The sequence below is a fragment of the Colossoma macropomum genome, unplaced genomic scaffold (assembly GCF_904425465.1).
Source record: "Colossoma macropomum unplaced genomic scaffold, Colossoma_macropomum, whole genome shotgun sequence".
NCBI lineage: Eukaryota > Metazoa > Chordata > Actinopteri > Characiformes > Serrasalmidae > Colossoma > Colossoma macropomum.
In genome coordinates this window covers 48,333,559-48,356,482 of record NW_023494787.1, presented here as the reverse complement: position 1 = coordinate 48,356,482, position 22,924 = coordinate 48,333,559, and the positions used below count along the sequence as shown (strand labels likewise).

The following is a 22,924-nucleotide window of genomic DNA, read 5'->3' as shown; positions in this document are numbered from 1 at the left end:
ATACTGCTTAAGTTGTGTATTTTGAATAAACAATGGCCAGTTCGGGTTTTAGCACAACATTAATTAAAATGAAACAAAAACATTTTTTCTGTGACCCACAGATTTGCTGTGGTTTTTTAATATGGCCCCTTTTAATGGCCGAGTTTGACACCCCTGCCCTAGAGCATCCAAAAAAGAAGACTAAGGTCACCTAAGGTCGACTAGAGGGGTATAAAGCCCCCCCCAGCATTGGGCTGTGGAGCAGTGGGACTGCGTTATCTGGAGTGGTGGAGCTCCATCCAGTACCTTTGTGATGAGTTGGAGTGATCCAGATCTGACCATCCAACATCAGTACCTGACCTCACTAATGCTCAATCAGATCCTCACAGCAATGTTCCAACATCTATTGTATAGCCTTCCCAGAAAAGTAGAGGCTGTTACTGCAGCACAAACTCCCTATTAATACCCTTCAGAAACGCTGGTGTCTACAAACTTTTGGACATCACAGTTTCACAGTATCAGATGACCAGCGATGAAAAAAGTTAATGAACCCATATTTCCTGAGCACTTATAAACCTGACATAGCATGTTTTGATTGGACTGTTCAGCTCTCTTGAAATTACACCAAAGGGATCCTTACAGAGTGCATTTCTTCTGGAGTGGAAACGGGGAAACCACTGCTTAATAGACTGGAATGTTATTGCGGATAAGTTGCAAAATCAATACCACTAAAACAAAAAATCAATATTGTTGCGTCACAAAAAAACTGGTACACTATTACAGACCGTTATAGTGGCCAGCACTACAAACAACCATTAAAAAACATTAAACCCACTGACATATCTGCAAAATGTCTGCATAATTCATTATTTAGATGTAAATAGGGTCATTCAGAGTGGTTTGGTGTGAAATGGTTCATTGTAGAGACTCAGATGTCTTTACAGTGGTGGTGATAGGAACCAGGGATCACCATGACTACAACTCAAATATAGCCATTTTATTTACTATCCAAAATGAAAATCAAAAATTATTTAATTTTGGCCCCACAGCGCCCGGCAATGGCTTTTACATATACACTTTAGGCCAAAACCTTCTAAAACTATCATAAAAGACGGTCTCAGGTATCAGGCAGTGTATTCAAAACTATTTCATGTAAAAACTCTCTGTTAGGGAGCTTTTAGAGGGGGACGTCTGGTTCCTATCACCACCACTGTGAACAATTCTGACTCTGTAAATTTTCTAGAATGGAGCATTTCACACCAAACCACTCTGAATGACTTTGTTTACATCTTAACCATGAAACCCACCTTTATCCTACATGTATTTTGCGTTACATAACATCTGTTTGGGTTTATGTACCAACACCTGTTGTCATTTATTTTTTCATGACCATCTTTTAACCTCTCTTTATCCCTTAGAATTAAACAGGCTGTTTATCATACTGTGCTTTTAAGACTAATGTATGTAAATGAGCTCTGATTTGATTGGCTGCCCAAAAAAAAGCATGTATGGGCAGAAACACTGCTTTTACCTTCAATGTGAATGGGCGGGGCTAACTGCTGTGGGCTGAAGAAGAGGATATATGTAATTGAGTTGGTGTTTGGACTTTAAATTCAATTGTATGAGCCCTTTTAGTGATGCAGAAACTTTGGAAAATTCAGTGGAATTCCCCTTCAAACCAGAGACTGTTTACATACAGTACATTTCTAACAGTTCAGGCAGGGTGTTTTGAATAGGCCTGTCTAGAACACCAAAGAATGCAACGATCAAGCTGCCAACGCCCCCCTCAGCTGGAAGTGGCCAATCCCAAAAAGTTTCACGCTTGTTCTAATAACTATGTGCCAATCACACATTTAAAAGAGGCTCACAAGACACTTCCTGCTTCCTCCTGCTTTGCCAGTGAGAGCACGCACTGCGGCTACAATGCAAATAGAACTGTCACTGTTTACACACATGTTTAGTGCTGAATGTAAGTGTATGAAAATAACACCACTGGAAATACAGCAGGCAAATGTGTATGTGCACGAAACAGCTGCAGTGATATGAATAACTCTACTCAAGCAGACAGAAGTCCAGCATTACACCTGCATATAAAGCTGCCCTGGAGGCCTCAGGATCACAGCATCAAGGAGAGAAGACTTCTAACAGTTTGACCACTGAGACAGGATTAATACTAGATGGGGGGGGTGAAATAGAGAAAAATAGATCATGATGATGATATATGTTTCTGTTTTAGGGTGTTATACACTCACCCAGCACTTTATTAGGAAGTAAACCGTAGTAATACTGGCTACGGACACCACCTGTTCCAGCTCCTTCCCTCAGGCCAGCGCTTCAGCCAGACGGGGATCAGGACATCTAGGCTACAGTGAAGCTTCTTCCCACAAGCCATCACTCTCTTAAACAGTCAATTATTACATATAAACAATATTCCAGCTTCTAAACTGCACTTCTAAATATATTGGTATATATTATCACACTCAACTCCATCCTCTGAAACTACCGTCTCAGACCAGTGTTTCCTCTAGCACCTCGCTTAACTGTCTTATTACCCCACTTACCTGACTGTTACCCCACTTACAGGCCTTATTACCCCATTTATCTGACTATTCCCCCATTTACCTGCCTTGTTACCCTACTTACCTGCCTTGTAACCCCACTTATCTGACTGTTACCCCACTTACCTGCCTTATTATCCCACTAACCTGCCTTATTACCCCACTTATCTGATTGTTACCCCACTCACCTTCCTTATTACCCCACTTATCTGACTGTTACCCCACTTACAGGCCTTATTACCCCACTTATCTGACTGTTACCCCACTTACAGGCCTTATTACCCCACTTATCTGACTGTTACCTCACTGATCCCTTTCTTTGCCACTACACACTCTTTAACTGCTGCTGCACTCAGCACTTTAACTTAAGACACATACTTTACACAATGTAAGGTTTACAGCTATGACTGTGTGTGTGTGTGTGTGTGTGTGTGTGACTGAGTGATGGTAGGAATGCATGTTTTATTTTATCTCATTTTATTTTATTTTATTTACTACATGTGAATGTCAGTCTGATACTGTGCTCTGTGAGCTCCTGTAACCAAAACCAAATTCCTTGTATGTGTAAGCAAACCTGGCCAATAAAGCTTCTGAATCTAAAGATTCTGATTCTGATTCTACAAGACTACAGCCAAACAGCACACAATGCAAATTTGAGTACTTTTCCATCAAGAGCCACAGTAAATGCATTAACCTCTTATGTAGGGCTGAAAGATTAAGCATTTTTATATCCAAATCGCAATTTAAAACAGTGCAATTTTCAAATTGCAAGAGCTGCAATTTTAGTCAAAAGTGTTGCCTTAATTGGGGAACATCAGATGTCAAAAGACAGTGATGAATTTAATATCAGTAGACAAGAGACAAAACATGGACATTAGAGTAAATATTCAGGGGAGGGCAGAGACACTACAGCAAATGCAACTACCCAAATCTGACAGCACCAACCTCTTATCTGAGCAAACTCAGTAGTAACAAATTACATTATATAATTCTATCATACAGGGTGATTCAAAAAGATTCATCCGATTTTCAAAGCACCATATTTATACAACCGTGAGGCGCCACAGGAACCAATCACAATCCAATTGAAAGAGGGGGTCATAGAGTTTCTGACCGTCAGTGGAAGATGGCTCCCTTCAGTCTGAGAGAAGATGAAACCCCTGAGCAGAAAGCGTTCTGCGTTCTCCACTCCAATAAGAGTGAATCAGTCATAACTGTGCAGTGTGATTTTCGTGGGCAGTGAAGCTCCAACAGCTCAGAGCGTTCGGCGTTGGTTCCACAACACTGGATGATCTCCGAAATCGCACTGAAAGAGCCGTGAGTGCAGCGACACCCGACACGCTCAATCCAGTATGGGATGAGTTTGACTATGGTGTTGATGTTGTCTGTACAGCTGGAGGAGGTTCATATTGAGACCTTGTACAATTACATAATAAACTTTATGCTCATTTAAACCATTTACAGTTTACTGCATTGTTCTGTAATGATTTACAAGTGAAATGAATCATTTTGAAATCGGACGAATCTTTTTGAATCACTCTGTATATTTAACCCTTTAACGCTGAACAATAACGTATTTTTTTAGGCTGTTTAATCTGCTCTTCTTATTTAATAAAGAGATTTCTGAACGCTGTTGTTGCATTTATTTGATCTATTTATTTCGGAGTGGGCAATATGACAATGTTTTATCATTACTGTGATGAATTATACCACAATACGTTTTCTGAGCACATCGTAGATATCGTCAGTACCGATTAGCCTAATCAGTCCTGTTATACCAGATTTAGTGCAGTTCAGTGTGTAAAACATTGAACAAAAATTGTAGTTGAATGTTTATTGTTATTATTATTATATTACACATGTGGCATGACAGGTTCTAATTTCTATAATCTCAGAAAAATTAATTATTGTGATGCATATCGTGTATCGTAAAAGTGTCCTGCAGTATTGTGATATTTTCTCCATATCGCCCACCCCACTCCCAAATTACACATTTGAACAAGTGAGCACTTGAATAGAAATATACTAAATACATTAGTCATGTTCTGTTCTGTTACTCGGAATAAACAAATCATGAATTTGTTATGAGTGCCTACAAATTCAAATTCCTCTGAATGAGCAAGCCAACAATAAACGAAGCCTTGTGCATCTTTTATGCAGTGATAGGAAATACGGTAACAGAAAACTCTGATTCTACACGCTGATACGTCACTCTGACCAGCGTGCACATGCACCGTCGGTAACTCCTCTGGCAGCAGACTTACACGCATTCAAGGGGTCACCAGATTCTCAGAATGGATCGCCAGCAAGACGCTCGGTTAGATTATTTGCTCTACATGGCTGTATTTTTCTTAATATGATAACATTTTGAATAATTAGTTAATTATAATTATTACTATACATAATATTTAGGCCCTCAGCTGTTTTGATATGGTCTGGTCTGGCCCTCGGTGAAAAGGCCTGGACATCCCCCTGCATTTCTATGATACCTTTACACACAGAAACCATGTCTTAATAGCACCACCTTTAAAAACTGACTTCAAAAACTTTCAACATTTCCACCAAATACAATTAAACAGGACTACACTCTTAAAAAAGATGGTTCTTCAAGGGTTCTTTAGTAAAGAAAATGGTTTGATAAAGAACCATGAACACTTAAAACCCTTTGCATGATTAAAGGGTATCATGAAAGGGTTCTATATAGCACCAAAAAGGGTTCTTGTATTGTTACAAGCTTGACATCATAGCAATAGAAGAACCCTTTTGAGTGTTATATAGTACCATTTTTAAAAAGGTTCTACATAGAACCACCTACAGCACATTTTCCATCAATCTGAAGAACCCTTTCATGATGCAAAGAACGCTTTAATCATGAGAGTTATTTGCTTCAAAGGGTTCTTTGAATGTTCATCGTTCATGGTTCTATACAGAACCATTTTCTTTACTGAAGAACCCTTGAAGAACCATCTTTAAGTGTGTCATTATTCTCTTTTTAATGAAACATGCAGTTGGTCTGTGTTCTTTGTAGTACTGATGATGATCCATGATGTACTCTTAACAAATAAAATATCAATAAATAAATCTGATATTGACTTCAGAATCAAAAATCACAATATCAGATTTATTTATTGATATTTTATTTGTTAATAATGCTGTAACGTTTTACTGCACCGTTCAGTTTGGCTAAAATAAATAAAACAGATAAATAAAACAGAACCTTTTCAGCGCCTGCTGCACTGCAGACAAAACAAACCCCAAAACTCACAACTGCTAGATTTTATCAGCAGTGTGTCTATTACAAGCCCCACCCACATTATTCTGATTGGCTGCACTCAGATAACCAGCTTTGATCAGTGACAGTGGTTTCCATTAGAGGTGAATGAGAGACGCTCAGAAGAGCGTGAGGTGTGTCTACAGTATTTCTTTCACTTTCCGAATGTTCTTTTATCGTCATTGTGTTGAGATTGTACTGCCCGTAAGCATAAAGCACACATAAATCCTAAAAAAGGGTTTGAACTGTTAAATATTTTTCACAAGTCTAGGTCTTTACAGGTCTTTACAGGTCTTTAAAGGACACAGCAATGAGCTCAGTGATCTCCCAGGAGGGAGTCGATCACAAAGAAGCTTCTCTGTAATCAAGGCCTGACCACAAGGTCGAGGTCAGGGAAATTCAATTTCCCATCACTACCATAAAGCTTCAAGGTGACCAGAGAACCACTTTCTAATGAGAGGAAGAGCAAGACAGGCAGAGAGACAGGCAAGCAGGCAGACAGGCCGACTGACAGATAGGCAGGCAGACAGGCAGACAGAAAGGGCAGGCAGAAAGGGCAGACAGACAGACAAGCAGACAGATAGTTAGACAGATAGGCAGACAAGCAAACAAGCAGACAGGCAGGCAGACAGACAGACAGGATGACAGATAGGCAGACAGACAGGCAGACAGACAAGCAGACAGACAGGTAGGCAGGCAGACAGACAGACAAGCAGACAGGCAGGCAGGCAGACAAGCAGACAGGCAGGCAGACAGACAGAGAGGCAGGCAAGCAAACAGACAAGCAGGAAGGCAGACAGACAGACAGACAAGCAACCAAGCAGACAGGCAGGCAGACAGACAGGCAGACAAGCAAACAAGCAGACAGGCAGGCAGACAGACAGATAGGCAGGCAGGCAAGCAGATAGACAAGCAGATAGACAAGCAGATAGACAAGCAGATAGACAAGCAGACTGAGCTGCCAAGGAAGACAGAAATCTTTCAGATGTACATTTCAGCTCAGGCTGATCGCCCTGCAGTGACAGTAGACTGCGTGGTAACTGAGGGGCAGAAAAACATTCATCTGACATTTCTGCGTTTTGTTGTTGTTCCAGTTTGTTTGTTAAAAATGAAAATGTAATATAGAAGACAGCTCTCTTGTTTATTTTGGAATAGAGCCTCAACAGCTTTAAAAGTGAAAACGTCTATTCAACAGAACACCTGATTCAGACGTGACCGGGCGCCTTTCGGCCTCAGAATGCTGTATAAGTAGTTTGACACCAAAGGCTGAGGACAGTCGTTCTGATGAATGAAGCCGGCTAAAGTAAAACACCATGACAATGATCTTTTCCTGAATTCATAGAGTTTTCACAAATTTTCTTAAAAGTTCATTTTCAGGATCCTATGAGTTTCAATGTTGTGGCTTTCAGGGGTCCACGGGGATAATTAGAGGGTCCTGGAACCCCTGGGACTCTCTGTATTTTGCACATTGACTGTAGCGCAATTACAGACCCGATTAAGGCCCAAGCATTACCTGACCTGCTGCAGGCGGGTTAATCTTCACTGCTCATTACTACTCCATCGCCAAGTCATGAATCAGGTGTGTAACAAGTGATCATAGAGTAAAATTAGCACAGTCCAGTGCAGGTGCAGTGCAATAAATCACGGGTAATGTGTAGGAGCGGTCACTGTCTTTTATATTAGTCATCAAGTAATCTACTGATTATTTTGATGACTAATTGAATAATCACTGTTTTGAAAAAGGCCAAATGATAAAAACTGACCGAACTGAATGATAAAAAAACATTCTTAGCTTTTCAAAAATGCAAAAACACTTTATTTATAGGAACCCTTTGAAAAGACTTCACTAAAAAAATATACACTGACTGGTCATTACGTTCATCTCCTTGTTTCTACACTCATTGTCCACTTTATCAGCTCCACTGACCATACAGGGTCACTTTGTAGTTCTACAGTTACAGACTGTAGTCCATCTGTTTCTCTGCATTCTTCAATGGTCAGGACCCCCACAGGACCACCACAGAGCAGGTATTATTTGGGTGATGTAGTGGTGGTGTGTTAGTGTGTGTTGTGCTGGTCTGAGTGGATCAGACACAGCAGTGCTGCTGGAGTTTTTAAACACCTCAGTGTCACTGCTGGACTGAGAATAGTCCACCAGCCAAAAATATCCAACCAACAGCGTCCTGTGGGCAGCGTCCTGTCACCACTGATGAAGGACTAGAGGATGACCAACACAAACTGTGCAGCAACAGATGAGCTATCGTCTCTGACTTTACATCTACAAGGTGGACTGACAAGGTAGGAGTGTCTAATAGAGTGGACAGTGAGTGGACACAGTGTTTAAAAACTCCAGCAGCACTGCTGTGTCTGATCCACTCAGACCAGCGCAACACACACTAACACACCACCACCACGTCAGTGTTACTGCAGTGCTGAGAATGATCCACCACCCAAATAGTACCTGCTCTGTGAGGGTCCATGGGGGTCCTCACCACTGAAGAACAGGGTAAAAGGGGGCTAACAAAGTATGCAGAGAAACAGATGGACTACAGTCTGTAATTGTGTAACTACAAAGTGACCTATATGGTCAGTGGAGCTCATAAAATGGACAATGGGTATAGAAACAAGGAGGTTTTAATGTTATGGGTGGTCAGTGTATACAGACCACTGCACCAAAAATGCACATAAATAGGTGTGTCCATCCAGATAGAGCAGTAAGACACTATCAAATCTGCATCATCACCTTAACAACTGACTAATCACTGCTGATTCACTGAGAAGCTAAATTTTAATGGAAGATTTTTTTAATCAGCAGCTTTAGTCATGTGTAGAAAAACTCCTTTTGACCTACAGCTTTTAAAAATAGCTTTAAAAAGAGTTTATCTGCACGTCCCACTTTCTATAGGGTGTCAACTGCTGGTACAGTTTTAGTTTTTCGATGAGATTAGCAAGGATTTACGCTCAGCGGCATTAAGTCTAACCCAAGCTACACCTGAAGGCTCTTGATCCCAAATTAGGACGTCGACGGAGGTGCAGAATCATTTCAGTCAGCTACATTCAATGTTATTTGGCACAAAGCAGCATCATAAAGTGGGCAGAGCTTTGCTATTAAACCCATTATGAGGATTATTCACAAGTACTTGTGAACCTTTGGCACCGTCAGCATTCATAGCAGTGCATTAAATGGGCAGTTATTACAAAATCAACTCTAATTGACTTCACGGCCTGCTGCATTTAGAGTAGCACGCTGAAAGATGTGGATTTGCTGATCCGCGCTACACGTCGGAGTTTGTACACATCCAGCATCTTTTCTGAAATGAAATGTATTAAAGGGCTCATATCATGGAAAACGCAACTTTTCTTTCTTTTTTTTTTTTAAATAAAAGAGTTTGATGTAGATTATAAAAACTGTGAAAGTTTTAAAATGTACTATTCACTCCAAAATCCAAACAGTCCCAACTCATTTACATATTCAGCCTACAGCAGTCCAGCTCCATCCATTCACACTGAAGTTACGAGGACTGTTTCAGCCTGGACTGCTTTTTGAATGAGCCAATACAGGGCAGCCAATTAGAACAAAGCTCATTTACATAGGTCAGTCTAAAAGGCACAGTAACAAAAACAGCCTGTTTAACTCTCTGGGGTCCATGAACTCACCCATGTGTCAAATTCCATGTTTTCATATCTCAGAAATCCAGTTCAAACAGTTCCTGAATCTTTAGAGTCGCCCTTTCCAGTCCATCTCATCACGGGATCATACGAGACTCACATCCGGAGTTATGAGCCTATGAAGAGGGGCTGAGATACACGTCTCTCACCGTGTGGTACTGGTGAATTCGTGTGTCCGTCTACATTCTGTGTGAAACTGACCGATGGACACTCGGAGAGTCACTAAGGACTGACCATCACGCCGGAAACCCCATTATTCTTCATTCAGCCCACATCGGACACACGTGTGAAATGGCGTGCGGAGAGTTTACAGCTGCTGAAGTTGCTGCAGTGGTTTTGGAAAGTAGTGATGAAGATAACGGAGCATTTTGATACGAAACATAGGAGTATTGTGTTATTTCGCTGCTCTTGTATCTCCATTTTTGTCATTTTTCAGTTTTTGACATAATTTGAAAATGTCTGTTGCCCTTTACATTGTTTGTAAATTTCATGATGAATAGGCCAAAAGAAACAGCCCAAAATGTCTTGGAAAAAAGTCTGGTTCCATTGACTTACATTAAAATTAAAGTAGGTTTTTTCCTTCTCCTGTATAGTTGTCATTTTGGAGATTCAAGGTTTTGTTCCGAACAACAGCGACATGCAAGTGCCTTAAAAGGAGAATTTAAGAAGATATGCACAAATCGAGAACATGCCCTCAGACCTCAAAGGGTTAATACTTCGGGGTAAACAGAGGTTGGAAAATGTTTATGTAAAAAATTAATTATCACGTTTTTGGTACATAAAGCCTCACAAGCATCAGACGCTGATTTTACGTAACAAATAAAATAAATAAATACTGAAAAATGTATGATATAGACCCTTTAATAGGGAGTTGGTCCCCCTTTGCTGCAGTAACAGCCTCTACTCTTCAGGGAGGGCTTTATATTAGATGTTGGAACATTGCTGTGAGGGTTTGATTGAGCATGAGTAAGGTCTGGATGATCAGTTCTGGATCACTCCAACTCATCCCAAAGGTATTGGATGGAGCTCCATCAGTCCAGAGAACGCGGTTCCACTGCTCCACAGCCCAAAGCAGGGGGGGCTTTATACCCCTCTAGCCGACCTTGTGCCTGTGGGCTGCTCCAAAGCGTCCCATTCTATCGTTCAATGCTTTTCTATGGCGATAATACGAGCTGTGTCAGCAACGAGTGAACCTTAAAACCTTAAAGCAACTAAATTCTCTAATTAGAAGGGTCTGGATACTTTTGGACATACATTTTAGCTGACATGTACAGGCGGTTTACTGAAAGAACTTTAGAGAACTACCACAGCTGATATACACATTACGGGAGCCCACCCATGTGTCATAATGACACTTCCTTTCATGTCTCGCCTCAAGAGGGCTATTCAGAAGACTCAGACTGTATTTTGTACAATTCAGTGTTCGTCTGGATAGACAGATCGTTTCATGCGTGACAGACGTTTCCACAGACGACACTATCGATTCCACTTATCAGATCACGATGTGATAATCTGTGGACAGCTCTGCTGGGTCCTTCAGGGAACCCAAAATAAGTGTAAAAGCCCTTCGCCTAGAAGTGTTTATGAGTAATCGACAGCCTCTATAAACATTAGTGAACCCCATGTCTCAGCTGAATGTGCTGTGATGGAGCAGGGGACCAATACACACATTCACTATGGGCCAGTTTCCCAAGTCTGAGCGAAGATTAAATGGGATTTTTAATGGCGAGTCACCACTGACATTACCATGTTCATGAAACAGACCCTGTATGTCCAAATGACTGATGACAATTCTTCTACTTTTTAAGGGAAATTCTACCAATTTTTTAAGTTATTTAGAGTGGTTTACTGTAAAATGGTTTATTGTAAAGAAACACACTGACTTTGATGACTGGAACCAGGAGTCAAGATGTCAGGAACACAAATACAACCATTTTATTTAACAAAATGACCAGTGAACTGAAGTCTCATCTGAATTTTATGTATAACGAAGGTAAAACAGTGCTAAATTGGAAAAGCAAGTTTTCTTTGAGGACTATTTTGCCTCACAACACCTGCATGTATGTTTATCTCAAAACTATCGTAAAAACAATGCATCAGGCATCAGACAGTGTATTCATGACCATTTGATGTAATAACTTTCTGTGAGAAAGCTTTTTAACCTCTTATTCTCCTGGGCATATCTAGGTTTTTGCGTCTGAATTTACATGCCCAAATCGTAATGCAAATTATTCAGTAACTGCATGAAACAAAAGTGATGTGTTTTTTTGTAAATCAACAGAAAATGTGTTTTATAATCATATATGTTTCTATATGCTTACAATTTACTGCTGAAAGCCAAAAATCTTAGACGCTCTTTGTACTACTTTATAAAAATAATTTGTACAGAGCAGATCACTGAAGAGACGCCATCTGTTTACAGTTTATAGCCCAGATTTGTGGAAAAATGGGTCGACTTTCAGTAGAACAAAAAAAAAAATTGTGAGTTCAGCTTCTTTTATTATAAAATTTTAAAACTACATTACCCATCTATTTAACTGGAAAGAAGACAGTTCCAGCTCTCATATGACCCCCACCTTTTGAATGTAGCTTATGAAATATGAAAGTTATGAAATAAAGAATGTGACAAAGTGCGTTTTGGAACCACCAGTGGTTCCACAGAGTTAGTGGCCGTCTGTTTCCTATCACCACCACTGTGAACAATTCCTTCTCAGTAAGTTTCTCTAGAACGGAGCATTTCACACCAAATCGATCAAATCATGCAGCATTCTTGAAAAATCAGGGGGATTCCCTTTTAAAATGTACCGATTGCTGTTACAGGTGCTCATTTATGCACTTAAAGCTTGTATTATCCCCCAGAAAAGCATGACCAGAAGAATGGGATGCTCTAGAGTAGCCACACAAGAGCCAAAGGTCACAATGCCCAATGCCGGCTCAACTAGACAGGGATAAAGCCCCCCATTATTGGGCTGTGGGGAGGTGGGACTGTGTTCTCTGTAGTGATGGAGCTCCATCCAATACCTTTGGGATAAGCTGGAGTGATCCAGAACTGACCATTCAACATCAGTACCTGACCTCACTAATGCTCAATCAAATCCTCACAGCAATGTTCCAACGTCTAGCATGAAGTCTTCTCAGAAGAGTAGAGGCTGTTACTGCAGCAAAGGGGGTGGTAGAAGGAAGGAAGGCTGGTGTCTACAGACTTTTGGACATTTATCTAGTGTAGCGCAATTATCTTTCCTTTCATGCGTCACCTCAGGAGGCCTATTCAGAAGGGTTTTCTATTTCTGTGTTAGAGACGGAAGGCAGACATCTTCACAGACAACACAATCGATTGCAGTCATCACATCACATGACTATAATGTGTTGTCATCCGTAAAAGCTATATCCCTAGGGGGATCCAAAAGCACTGCTCCAGTAGAAAAATCCCTAATAGGGGAACTCCACCAAAACTACTGAATAATCCAAGCCTTGAGATGGAAACGGAGTCATTCAGAATGGTCTGACGTGAAATGGTTCATTGTAGAGCCTCAGATTTCTTTACAGTGGTGGTGATAGGAACCAGGGGTCGCCATGTCTGCATCAAATATAGACATTTCATTTACGATCCAAAATCAGCAGTGAACCTACACGTCTTCTGAGTTTATATGTAATGTTGATGATGGTAAAATAGTCATAAATCTAAAAAAATAAGTTGTATTTGGGGACTATTTTGCCTTATAACGCCCTGCACGTACCCCTCCACCATGACAGGATTAAAATAAAAGGATTCAAATGCATTTTAAGCCAAAACTCTCAGACATCAGGCAGTGAATTCATAACCATTTCACCTAATAGCTAACTATCTGTGAGTGGGCTTTTAGAGGTGGACGTCTGGTTCCCATCACCACCAGTGTGAACAGTTCTGACTCGACAAGTTTCTCTAGAACGGAGAATTTCGCACCAAACCATTCTGAATGGTTTTGTTTACAGCTCAACCAATTAATTATGTAGATTTCTTTGAAAGTTCGGTGGAGTTCCCCTTTTAGCTATCACGAGGCCAAAGTTGGCTGCCTATACGAATTTCCCCGTTCCACCTTAAATGGTGCAGCAGTTCCATTCAGGCGACTCAGGCCTGAGGCACCAGAACGTAACTGCTGCACCATTTAAGGTGGAACGGGAAGATTAATACACAAAGCTGGCGAATGTGAAACCGGCTTCAGCTTCGTTAAGCTAACGCTGGGTGTGTGTTAGACACTGTTTATGTAGGGGAAAAAGAAACTCCCTGCCACCTTTTCTGTTCTGTTCTGTTTGTGTAATGTTACGTTAGCTAGCTAAGTCCATTAATTGTTTCCCCTCTCTCTCTCAAGGCTCAGACGCAGCTAGCTGATGATGCTAATAGTGAACCCCAAAATAACAAAAACAAACGCTGGAACTGCGCACTAATTCCCGAGTGTCCGGTTACAGCCGCAGTGGGTCTTTTAAAGCCTTCTAAAGGAAGAAAGCAGTGTTTATATGGCTTATTTAACAGCATTAGGTCCCCCTGGCAGAAGGACGCCGAAGGTTCGCGAAGGACTTTTGTTTTTAACGGCCATTAAGCCAAGCGTGTGCTCGCGAGCCGTATGAAGCACCCCACCCTCCCGCCACTGAGCCGAGCAGCGCCGAGCCAAGCCGAGTCGAGCCGAGCCGAGCCTGAGCTGCTGTCGCCTTTTTCCGGAGCTTTCACGGCTTTCGCAGCCTCGCTGCACTTCGCGGGCTCTTTACACAACACCACACACAGTAGTTACCTGATTCAGCGGTCAGGGCGCGCAGGGGAAGCCAGAGAAATATCCGCAAAATCGAGCTGAAGTCGGTCTTTTCCCCCTGCGAGTGAAGCACGGCGGCTCTGTCCGCGCGCTCGTCCTTCTTCTCGGCGCTAATGACACACACGGAGCGCGAGAGAGAGACAAACCGGACCGCCTCCGAGCGCGCGCGCGCGCGCGCCCGACACACACACACACACACACACACACACACACACACACACACTCTCTCTCTCTCTCTCTCTCTCTCTCTCTCTCTCTCTCTCTCTCACTCTTACCCTCACTCACTCTTACTCTCACTCACTCTCTCTCACTCTTACTCACACTCTCTTTCTCTCTCTCTCTCTCTCTCTCACTCTTACTCTCACTCACTCTCTCACTCTTACTCACACTCTTTCTCTCTCACTCTTATTCTCACTCACTCTCTCTCTCACTCTTACTCACTCTCTCTCTCTCCCTCTCTCTCTCTCTCTCCCTCTCTCTCTCTCACTCTTTCTCTCCCTCACTCTTACTCTCTCTCTCTCTCTCGCTCTTACTCTCACTCTCTCTCACTCACTCTCTCTCGCGCTCTTACTCTCTCTCTCTTACTCTCTCTCTCTCTCTCTCTCTCAGTTCAGTTCAGTGCCATTCAAAGAAGCTCTATTGATGTGTCTGTCTTGTCTTCAAACTTCAAAGCTGAACATACTTTGTAGAACTAATAGCACTTATAGAATTAATGATTGTAATGACGACAATGATCATAGTGAATCTGTGTGTGTGTGTGTGTGTGTGTGTGTGTGTGTGTGTGTGTGTGTGTGTGTGCAGAGCCTGATCAGTTGAGTTTACTCAGAATATTAGAAGTAACTCGTTGCCTCAAATGAATTAAACACAAACTCAGTTTTCAATTCTGAAATTATACATGGAGTTAAATACACTTAAGTCAAGTTTAACAAAGTCACCAGCAAAACCAGCATACGCTGTGTTTTGGATGCTGCTGTCTGGTCAGCAGCAGATTGCGTTTTGACGCTGATCTGCTGGTCAACCAGTATAACCATGCTGGTGTGACCAGCTAAACCAGCACCAGACTAGCATAGACCATCTTTGCTGGTCTAATGCTTTTAAGTCCATTATTAAATTAATTAATCAATTATTTTTTTAATTGTTACTACATCAACATAATTGTGATGATCACAACCTGAAATGTAAAAGAAAACTGAAGAGTCTTCAGAGATGCATATTCTAGCAATAGGTTTGAGGAATTATTTCTGAGCCGATAGAAATTTATGTTGTTTTTTTTGTTACAACCAAGCTGACAACTCAGCAGAGACACTACACATTCGGGGTTAGGACACCTAAACCATGTGAAGTGCTTTCAAACTTACATTAAAGGTGCAAAATACAAGGGTCCCGGGGGGGCCGGATCCCCTAATTAACCTCTTGGACCCCTGAATGTCTCAAAATCAAAATTCTGGGGGTCCCTGAAGATAAACGTATTAAGAAGTTATGCTGTCCTTTAGGGTACAATGGATGCTCAAATGCAGATTCATTGAAGCTCATTGTTTAGCTGCTTCGCCCACAATCAGCTTCTGTATTTCGCTGTTGCTGGTAGAAAACCTCGTATCTCCAAAATGATAACTTTACAGGAGAAGGAAAAAACTTACTTTACTTTTAATGTAAGTCAATGGAACCAGACTTTCTTTCAAGTCGTTTTGGTCCGTTTCCTTTGGTCCATTCATCATGAAACCTACACACAATGTAAAGGGCAACAGGCCTTTTCAAATTATGTCAAAAACTTAAAAACAACAAAAATGGAGATACAAGGTTTTCTTCTGACAGCAGCGATTTGCTATTCTTAACTAACTAGAGCTGCAGCACTGCTCTGCCTCAGGGTGGCGCTGTAGCAGACTAGTTCACCCAGTTGGTCCTTCACAGCCTAGAAACTGTAACTGTGCCCGGAATACCTCCAGAAAACTTTACAATGTACTGCAGCGTGTCTGTAGATCTGATTCCCAAGAGTTTGGTGTAAAGAGTGACTGTTCCTCATTTCTCACACTGAAGACAGAAGAGGAGATGAGGAAGACCTCAGTTAATGTGAGGAAGAGCGCAGAACCACACTAGAAAAGAGCATCTCCAGAAGAAAAATTGTTAAACCAAACGCTTTGCTGCCACTGAAGCATCAGCACCACTATGGCGAGTGAGTTAGCAGTCCACTAACACTGGAGTAGGCAGACAACATGGGAGCCCTCAAATGCCAGGGGTATTTCACACACTGCTTACGTTTAACCTCGATATAACATATGAATGCATTTGTTTGAAAACGAGATCTGAAGCTAAAATAAGAGCTAATAAACAGGAATCAACTAACCCACTCTTTAAAAAGATGGTTCTTTAGCAAAGAAAATACTTTTAAACAGAACCATGTACACTCCAAGAACACTTTGCATGATTAAAAGGTTCTTTGCATGGTGAAAGGGTTCTTCAGACTGATGGAGAATATGCTGTAGATGGTTCTATATAGTATATAGCACCAAAAAGGGTCCTTCTATCGTATACAAGCTTGACACCGTAACAACAGACAAACCCTTTTCAAAAACGTTCTACATAGGACCAACTACAGCACATTCTCCATCAGTCTGAAGAACACTTTCACCATGCAAAGAACCCTTTAATCATGCAAAAGGTTCTTTGAGTGTTCATGGTTCTACATAGAAAAGCACCAGAATGGGTTCTTCTACTGCTCCAAGCTTCATAACAATAGCAGAACCACTTTTGATGGTGGTGCATTGCTTTGTTCTCATTGCCTGCACTGCAGGTTGCAGCTCCATTGTCACCACATGGCAACATTTCAGTGTCATTTTAAAAAATATATATGATTTTTTTCTCCTCACGTTTCATAACTCATGCTGTTAAAACTGTTTCATTCACTAAAATGATCAACAGGTAATATAAATATATGAAATCAATAAAATGAAGAATCACTTCTTAATAACTACTTACTCTAACAGTATTTAACATACCGTATACATTGTGTTTTTTATATATATATATATATATATATACTTATATATATATATAAACATACTCATATATATATATATATACATATTCATATATATATATTTACATGTACATATGCATATATATATACATATATATAAATGTAAGTGTGTGTGTGTATGTATATATAAATATATATATATATATATGTATATTTATTAATATATCATTTATAGATATATTTGTAATTGTGTATATATTGTTCATACAGTTATATATTGCATAGATACATCATATTTCTGCCTGTTATTGCACATTTGAACTATATGTTTTGCACTATTGCTACTGTTTTCACTTCTGGGAGGTGCTAACTACATTTCCTTGCCTTGTACTTGGAGTTGAATTCAGTGATCTGTCTTTCACTTTTAGCACTTTAATTAGTCCAAGACCAGGCCTAATCTATGGAAACCAACCTAAATAACCTATATATAGTGATCAGGCCATATCTATATATTAAGCTTACAGTTGTATGCAATATTTTGAGAACACCTGGCCAAATTCCATCTTTTTGTTGATTTTCTATGTGTAAAAAGGTGAAAACATCATCTACAGAGACACACTTCTGCATATTTTAATACACAGCTACTGTTTATTTGCTGACTTCAATATATTGGAAAAAATAGTATGTAAAAAAAATGTGGCCTGTTCAAAAGTTATGGCACATTTTATGATTTTCCATATAAATTTGCAGAAAATGCTATCGGTGCATCCTGCCTTCCACCCAAAGACAGCTGGGATAGGCTCCAGCACCCCACCGCGACCCAGAAGGATAAGCAGTTTAGATGATGTATGTATGTATGTATGCATCGGTGTGCTCCCTGTAGAGGATGTGCTATTGTAAAATCAATAAAACATGTAATTTGTTAAATATACAGTTACATATGACTGTATTTATCTATTTAGTGCCAAAGAGTTAAACAAATAACCCCTTTCAGATGTGAAATACATTTCTTTTTCTCCCCTTTAGTGAATGGACAGGATTATTTGGTACAGATGTAGATTTCCAGATCTTCCTTGTGTATCTTGGCCTCCAAATGTGGAGTGAAAAATGAATGAAGGATGTGAGGGAGGGTGGATGGATCCTGCGGTATGAAAGGATGAAAGCTGCACCCTCTAATCGTGTTAGCATTATCTCGTCCACTCCACTCCCCTTCAAGTGTCACTCCAGCGTTGACACTTGTGTCTTTAAGCACATGGGGGCCCGAGCCAAAGAACAGCCTGAAGAGAGGAAGACCCTTCATCTGACCTCACAGTGTGGTTTTATCTCTGCTCCATGCTGATCTTTTCCTACTAGCCAACTCAATTAATCAATCAATCTGATTCTCATTCATTGTTTGCCACAGTGCTAATTTCTAACAGGTCAATAAAGCGCCATTCAGTGCATCTTGAGCACTTGGGATTTGGAGCATTATTGTGTAAGGCCACCAAATTAAGTCAAATCAAGTCAAATAATTCTTATTATTGCATATTATTATTAAAATATACAGGCTATGCACATTACTATACATAATATCATACATACATACACAATATGTACCATGCAATACATGCTACACTCTTAAAAAGATGGTTCTTCAAGGGTTATTTAGTAAGAAAATGGTTCTATATAGAGACATGCACACTCAAAAAACGCTTTGCCTGATTAGAGGGTTCTTTGCATTGTTAAAGGGTCTATATAGCACCAAAAAGGGTTCTTCTACTGTTACAATGTCAAGCCTCTAACATTAGAGGAGCCCTTTTGGCCGCTATATGGACCCTTTTTAAAAAGGTTCTATATAGAACCTTATTAAACACATTCTCCATCAATCTGAAGAACCATTTAATGATGCAAAAAACCCTTTAATCACACAAACGGTTCTTTAAGTGTTCATGGTTCTGCATAGAACCATTTTCTTTACTAAAGAACCTTTGCAGAACCATCTTTTTAAAACCCTTGTGTGATGTTGGGGTCTGAGGACTCATTTTCAATGATTACTTAAAAAAATTAATGCGATTTATTATTATTTCAACCTCAAATTCTTGTCCTTTGCTCATTTTCTGTAAAGAACATATAAAATAACCCATTTTCAGGGTCTTCACTCTGTTCACCCCCCACACATTTATATTACACGTGGTGTTGGGTGAACCCACGGGGAGTAAAAGTGTGGAGGTGCTGTGTCCTTCACTCTGTTCTCCTCCTACATGGCCTGCTGTTAGTGTGTGTGTGTATGTGTGTGTGTATGTATGTGTTTGTATGTGTGTGTGTGTGTGTGAGGGTGGACAACATGGACAGGCTGCTGACTGGCTACAGCTGCTAAAGGAGAACCCTACACTGGACACTTGTGATATTTTAAACATCTGGTATTTTTACATAAATTGTTATGGCTGTATTGATTTAAATAACCAATAATGTGGTGGGTCCACCAGACCACTGAGTAACAATCACATCAACAGCACACAAGGGTTAAGGGTGTATGATACACAGTATAGACAGTCTATCCAACATACAGTACTGCACGTGAGTCAAAAAGCCGAGACTTATTATAACTAAATATATAATTTCAGATGTTTGAATGTTTAGTGTGTCCCTCTTTACCTTTATTACAGCTTCCATTCTTTTCAGGAGACTCACTTTCAGCTTCTCAAGGAAATCTGCAGACACGCCTCCAAAGCTCAGAGCTCTAACAGGCGTCTACAAGTTGCATCACATGTAAAGCATCTGGATACGATTCCCTGAAGAAAATGAAAAATTTGAAACAGGAAGCCAGCACAATGGCCACTAAAGGGCCTGCAGAAGGAGGTTAAGAAGGCATCATCTTAATGGCCGCTAATTTAGGATGCGCTCAGGAGCCCCCTCTGCTGTCTGTCCAACCCAGAAGATATTATTAAAGGGGAACTCCACCGATTCTACATAGTTGCATAATTAAACGATTGTGCATGATTAAATAGTTGAGATGTAAACAGAGTCATTCAGAGTGGTTTGGTGCGAAATGCTCCGTTCACAGCGGTGGTGATAGGAACCAGACGTCCACCTCTAAAAGCTCCCTCACAGAAAGTTATTACCTACATCAAATGGTCATGAATACACTGCCTGATGTCTGAGACATTGTTTTGTGATAGGTTTGATAAATCTTCATGATGGAGGGGAACATGTAGGGTGCTTTGAGGCAAATTAGTCCCCAAAGGATTTTTTTTTTAAGATTTTTGTAAGATTTATGACTATTTTACCATCATCAACTTTCCATATAAACTTCAGAAGACTCGTGTTGGTTCACTGGTGGTTCTGGACAGTAAATAAAATGGCTATATTTGTGTTGTAGCCATGGTGACCCCTGGTTCCTATCACCACCACTGTTAGGAAACCTGAGCCTCTACAATCAACCACTTCACACCAAACCACTCTGAATCACTCTGTTTACATCTCACACACTCAATTATGCAGAAATATTAAAAAAATTGGCGGGGCTCTGTGGTAATACTTTGAGTATAGTCATATTTAACAGTTTCATGTTCATAAAAGTATCTTTTTGGTATGTAGAACAGGTTTTAAATAACAATTTCACAGTTTTCTTTTCTAAACTATTGTTAACAGCACATGTTGAAACTCTTTTGGCCCAAAAGTGGTTCAAACACCTGAAAGGTTTGAGTGCTGATGAGTGCTGACATCACAACAAGGGGAGAAAACGTATGGCTTCATTACCAAACTACCACGGTCATTAATATTGACACAAATAATTACATGTGTCCTTAAAACAAACCTGCTTGGGCTGTAAAGTGGTAAGTTATTGCAGACCAACAAAGAAAACATGATCATTTATTGTCCCTAATTGTTTAATAAACAGTGTATGCTTGTATGATATTCATACAATATTTAATGGTTTACTCAGTAAGGTAACTTTCACATCTGATCACTTTCTGATCTGATAGGCTCTTTATCTTTCTATTCTGAAATCATGAAAGAATTTAAATGCAAAAAAATAACGATTTTTTTTACAATTATATGCAAAGGTTTGAGTAAGTTAACACATCCTCTACTGTAAACACACTTCAATATGGCATTTGCAAATTTTAGTGCCCAATTTCTATTTATTTAGCTTACATGTTGGGGAAAAAAAACAAACATACAATATAAAATGTGCCATAACTTTTGCACAGGGCATGTTTTATGTTTTATTTTTGTCCCAATGTGTTCAGTTCAGTGAATAAACAGTAACTGTGCATTAAAGTGTGCAGAAGTGCATGGAATTTCTCCAGGGGCGTGCAAACTTTTGCACAGGACTGTATGTTTGCAGCTGATATGCGACTCAAAGGAAAACTTGCTGATCGCTCTGAACTGCTACAGACGTTTATTAGACTGATCTCCACACTAACACTGTGGCCTCTGTGATAGATATATGTTAATTTACTGACCACAAGAGGGTGTTAAGGGTCAACACTGAGCTGGAGCACTGGTGACAAATACCACATTCCGGTTCCTGATTTATGTCCACCAATTTTACAGATGTTTAAGCCCTCTGAGAAAGATCCCTCATACAGTGTAACCCTAAAGCATATCTACATTTACATTACATTACATCACATTCATTCTGGCCCAGCTCAGTGTGAGTTACTGTGTTGCTGTCCACTACTATAAATCAGCATTTCATCTGAGTTAAAGTGTAAATGATCTGCTGAAAAAAGTGACTCAATCAAGACAACAACATATAAAACAAATACTAAAGGGGAATTCCACAATGAGTCAAAACCTCTACATAATTCAGTGGTTGAGATGTAAACAGAGCGATTCAGAGTGGTTTGGTGTGAAATGGTTGATTGTAGAGACTCAGATTTCTTTACAGTGGTGGTGATAGGAACCAGGGGTCGCCATGACTACAGCACAGATATAGACATTTTATTTACTATCCAAAACCACCACACATTGTCTATTTTATCAGCTCCACTTACTATATAGGTGCACTTTGTAGTTCTACAGTTACAGACTGTAGTCCATCTGTTTCTCTGCATACTTTGTTACCCTGTTCTTCAGTGGTCAGGACCCCCATGGACCCTCACAGAGCAGGTACTATTTGGGTGGTGGATCATTCTCAGCACTGCAGTAACACTGATGTGGTGGTGGTGTGGTAGTGTGTGTTGTGCTGGTCTGAGTGGATCAGACACAGCAGTGCTGCTGGAGTTTTTCAACACCTCAGTGTCACTGCTGGACTGAGAATAGTCCACCAACCAAAAATATCCAGCCAAAAGCGTCCTGTGGGCAGCGTCCTGTCACCACTGATGAAGGACTAGAGGATGACCGACACAAACTGCAGCAGCAGATGAGCTATCGTCTCTGGCTTTACATCTACAGGGTGGACTGACAAGGTAGGAGTGTCTAATAGAGTGGACAGTGAGTGGACACAGTGTTTAAAAACTCCAGCAGCACTGCTGTGTCTGATCCACTCACACCAGCACAACACACACTAACACACCACCACCATGTCAGTGCTCTGTGGGGGTCCTGACCATTGAAGAACAGGGTAACAAAGTATGCAAATAAACAGACGGACTACAGTCTGTAACTGTAGAACTACAAAGTGTTCCTATAGGGAGCTGATAAAATGGACAGTGAGTGTACAAACAAAGAGGTGGTTGTAATGTTATGGCTGATGGGTGTT

The 22,924-nt window shown here is 40.5% G+C and overlaps 1 protein-coding gene across 1 annotated transcript in view; it reads right to left on the bottom strand.

The window, feature by feature from the left end:
• LOC118806208 (ubiquitin-conjugating enzyme E2 E2-like) overlaps positions 1–14,397 on the bottom strand; it is a 101,121-nt gene extending 86,724 nt beyond the window's left edge. Inside the window, exon 1 of the mRNA XM_036567663.1 lies at positions 14,244–14,397. The gene's annotated coding sequence lies outside the window, so the exon portion shown is untranslated. The remainder of the gene's footprint in view (positions 1–14,243) is intronic.
• Between the last annotated feature and the right edge of the window lie 8,527 nt (positions 14,398–22,924).